We start from the raw sequence: 4,873 nt of genomic DNA, 5'->3' as shown, positions 1-4,873 counted from the left end.
TCATGCATATGTCACTCTGAATATGTCTTGGCTTTTTTGTAGCTTCATGGGGTTTGGCTGAGGCTCAATCTTGGTTTTCCTACTCCCTCCCCACTCCACGCACCCCATGATCTCTTCTCAAGAGGCTGGAACTCTACATGAAAATCTTTAACTCTGCTTTTAAGTATATACTCGGTATTTCTAGAAATAACCTTATATTTTAGGGGAGAATTTTGCTTTCCACTTATGCAGCTTGCAAAGATTAAAAGAGCAGAAATTTCATGGCCATACTACCCTATGGTATAAACACTGTCTTATTATTTTTCCAAAAAGAAGCAGAAGTGAGAGCTGAATTTGGCTTTAGGAGTTTATTGCATAATTTATTATCTCTCCCTGTGATTATCACCTTTATATTAGGAAATAACATTCACTGAGTGCTAACTGTGCCAGCCACACGTTGATTTTAGATTCCTACAAATGAAAATTCTGGATCATAGGGTATGTTTTATTATTTTTTTTGATAGATTACTACTAAATTGCTTACCTAAATGAATATGCCAATTTATACTGACACCAACAATGTATGGGAGACGTTTTCCCCCCACATTTTCCCAAACTCAATTTTATCAATATTTCTCTCTATCCTCCAGGCACAGAGGTCTGAGTTTCACTCCTGGATTGATAGTACATTTTCATCATTGGTCAAGGATCCTTCTTATTTTAGTTTTTTTTTTTAAAGGTTTTATTCATTTATTTGCCAGAGAGAGAGAGAGAGAGAAGCAGGCTCCCTGCTGAGCAAGGAGCCCAATGCAGGACTCGATCCCAGGACCCGGGATCATGACCTGAGCTAAAGGCAGATGCTTAACCATCTGAGCCACCCAGGTGCCCTTAGTTTTTTTTTTTTTAATTTTAAAATTTTTATTGAGATATGATTTACTTACCATTAAAATCACCATTTTAAAGGGAACAATTCAATGGTTTTTAGTATATTCAGAAGATTGTGCAACTATCACCGCTGTCTAATCCCAGAACATTTTCATCACCCCAAAAAGACACCTCATACCCATACCCATCACTCTCTATGCCCCCTTTCCACAGCCCCTGGCAATCATCAGAGACAGATACTTTTGTATCAATGGATTTGTCCATTCTGGATATTCCATATAAACGGAATCATATAATATATAGCTTTTTGTATCTGGCTTCTTAGCATAATGTTTTTCAAGGGGCATCCATGTTTTTTTTTTTCAAATTTTAGACATGTTTAAATTTATTTATTATTTTTTTATTATATTACATATATTATATATTATATTATAATATATATTATATAATAATATATATTATATATATTATATACCACATTTGGTTTAATCCATTGATGGACATTTGTTTTTTTGACTTTTTGGTTATTATGAATAATATTGCCGTGAACATTTGTGTGCAAGTTTTTGTATGAGCATGTTTTCAGTTCTCTTGAGTATATACCTGGAAGTGGAATTGCTGGGTCATATGGTAACTCTTTAACATTTTGAGGAACTGACAAACTGTTTCCAAAACAGATGCACCATTTTACATTTTTCCATTCCCATTAGCAACATATGAGAGTTAACAATTTATGTACATCCTCACCAAAACTTATTGTTATTTTAAAATTATTATTATTATAGCCATCATAGTGGGTATGAAATGGGATCTCAAAATTACATCTGTTTACTCAACAATTCCAATTATAAGAATCTCTTCTAAAGATATACTGGCAAAAAAAAAAAAAAGAAGAGTTTCATTCATGGTGTAATTTATTTATTACAGCACTATTTTGATAGCACAAAACTTTCTAGATACAATCCAAATTCCCATCAATAGGGAAATGATCAGATAAACTGAAGCACATCCACACAGGTGCATCCACTTTCTAATACAGTTATATAAAAGAATGAAAAAGACCTTTGTCTACGGTTTCAAAATGATTTCCATAATATATTATTGAGCGCAAAAAGCCAGGTGTAGAAATGTGCATGTAATATGCTGCTATTCATTTCAGGAAAGGTCTTAAGTCATTGGTTTATCTTTTCTTATGATATGGAAAAATAAACCATAAGCTTAGATTTATGAGGGAGTGTAGAAACAGGGTTGAGGGGCCTACATATCCTAATTTACAGAACTGACTTTGAAACTACTTAAATATTTTATGGGATATCTGGGTGGCTCAGTCGGTTAGGCATCCAACTCAATCTTGGCTCACTTCTTGATCTCAGGGTTGTGAGTTCAAACCCTGCATTGGGCTCCATGCTGGGTGTGAAACCTACTTAAAAAAAAAAAAAAAGAAACTACTTAAATATTTTACATAATTATAAAACAAAATTAAATTAAAAAGTCCAGTCCTAAAAATTAAAGCAAAATGAAGCAAGTGAATTAAGTTGGTGGCACATAGGAAGAGAAATTATTTTAAGTTAGTTTAAAGCACAATAATTTGATGATACATCCTGGGGGTGGGGGTGTTAATCTCTAAGGAGAAACAAAACAAAACAAAGAGAAATCTTAAACTCTTTCAGTAATCATATTATTAATGGTAGTGTTGGTATTGTTATTCTGGAAGGCTTAGGCATGTAAGACTTATTTGTACAGTAAAGCAAATGAAGAATTATGTTGATGTCAGTGAGAATCACAGTTTTGGGCAAGGGGGAAGGGGCATGCAGATGGACAACTGCTGGAGTCAAGAAAATTTTGTAGTCCTGAATATGAAACTCATGATGTATTTTATCTGAGAAAAAAAAAAAAAAAGTATTTCTTAACTCCAGTCACTGAAAAGTCCCAGAAACCATGAGTTAACCAGTAGTAATGAGTGCCTTTGTCTCCCAGATTGTGGTCCTGAATATCACTAAAAGGAACTAAGGCTCTTTGGAGAAACGGATGATTCCAGGTCTGGGGCAGGACATGTACAAGACAAATGTGTGTTTAGAGCTACATTTCACAAAATGTAGACAACAGTTTATTTAGCTTTGCTAGGGGACATAGGACAGGAAGGACAACATGGCAGTGGGACAGAATCAGGTGTGATGGCTTAGGTGTGAAGAAAGGAGACCAAATGAGTGGGTGTAGTGATGCTGTGGTGCACAGCCTGGGGATCCTTGTTAAGACCGAAATAATCGTTCTCCCAGTTGTATGAGTGCTGACTGCTCACAGTTCATACCTGAATCTTTCTCTGGGGATTGCTTTCAGTGGAGAGAAGCTGTCTGGTCCAAGATTATGCCCCTATTCAGGGAGAAGCCCTGCCTAAACTGGGACTTTAAAGGGCCATCCCAGCTACTGAGGAAATCTGATTGGATTGGACGAGGTTTACAGTTGCAACTGTACTATAGTTTAGCTTTTTCCTCTGCACAGTCCTATCTCCCTCACCCCACAAGAGCCCTCTCCATAAACCTCCTGTGCATAAATCTCCATTTCATAGTCTGTTTCTCAGGGAACCTGGCCCAAGTGAATGAGTATAGGAGCTATTCTGGTTTATAAGCTCCATTCCCCATATGAGCCAATATGTTTTATTTCCTCCCATGGGAATAGCTTCCAGGAGTCCTAGGGACATGCCCAGTTACAAGAATGCACTGCATTCAGAGGAGCTCAAACTATGGATTCTCAGTGGGTATTTATAGTTAATTCACAGTCCTCCCAGGCCAGGTGTAGTTTACTAATTAGAAGTCATTTCTACCATAAGCAATGTTGCCTGGTAACATAGATGGCATTCCACCTTTATTAGGTTTCCAGGGGAACAGAGCTAGAAAGTTCACTCAAGGTCATTTTTTTCCATAGAGAAAGAGAATGAGTTTGTTAACCCTTTATTCAACCCCTTGAAAACCTACAAGTTTATAAAGATAATTGAAACAAAACAAAAATCCCAACAATCTTCATTGAGATGATACTAGGAAACTATTATTTTGAAACCTGGCAAGTAAAGGGAAGGAATAATTTCTCCAGACTTTGTTATATGGATTGTGTCTTAGGATAATGAATTGATAAAGGGAATTTTCTCTTTTTTTTATTTAATTTTTTCTTACTTTTTAATTGTTATGTTAATCACCATACATTACATCATTAGTTTTTGATGTAGTGTTCCATGATTCATTGTTTGTGCATAACACCCAGTGCTCCATGCAGAACGTGTCCTCTTTAATACCCATCACCAGGCTAACCCATCCTCCCAGCCCCCTCCCCTCTAGAACCCTCAGTTTGTTTTTCAGAGTCCATCGTCCCTCATGGTTCGTCACCCCCTCCGATTCCCCCCCTTCATTCTTCCCCTCCTACTATCTTCTTTTTTTTTCCTTAACATATATTGCATTATTTGTTTCAGAGGTACAGATCTGAGATTCAACAGTCTTGCACAATTCACAGCACTCACCATAGCACATACCCTCCCCAAAATCTATCACCCAGCCACCCCATCCCTCCCACTCCCCACCACTCCAGCAACCCTCAGTTTGTTTCCTGAGATTAAGAATTCCTCATATCAGTGAGGTCATATGATACATGTCTTTCTCTGATTGACTTATTTCGCTCAGCATAACACCCTCCAGTTCCATCCACGTTGTTGCAAATGGCAAGATCTCATTCCTTTTGATAGCTGCATAATATTCCATTGTATATATATACCACTTCTTCTTTATCCATTCATCTGTCGATGGACATCTTGGCTCTTTCCATGGTTTGGCTATTGTGGACATTGCTGCTATAAAAATCGGAGTGCACATACCCCTTCGGATCCCTACATTTGTGTCTTTGGGGTAAATACCCAGTAGTGCAATTGCAGGATCATATGGTAGCTCTATTTTCACCTTTTTGAGGAACCTCCATATTGTTTTCCAGAGTGGTTGCACCAGCTTGCATTCCCACCAATAGCGTA

Source organism: Mirounga leonina, unplaced genomic scaffold, assembly GCF_011800145.1.
Source record: "Mirounga leonina isolate KUSES-001 unplaced genomic scaffold, KU_Mleo_1.0 Mir_115, whole genome shotgun sequence".
NCBI classification, from domain to species: Eukaryota; Metazoa; Chordata; class Mammalia; order Carnivora; family Phocidae; genus Mirounga; species Mirounga leonina.
Note: the sequence above shows the minus strand (reverse complement) of the source record.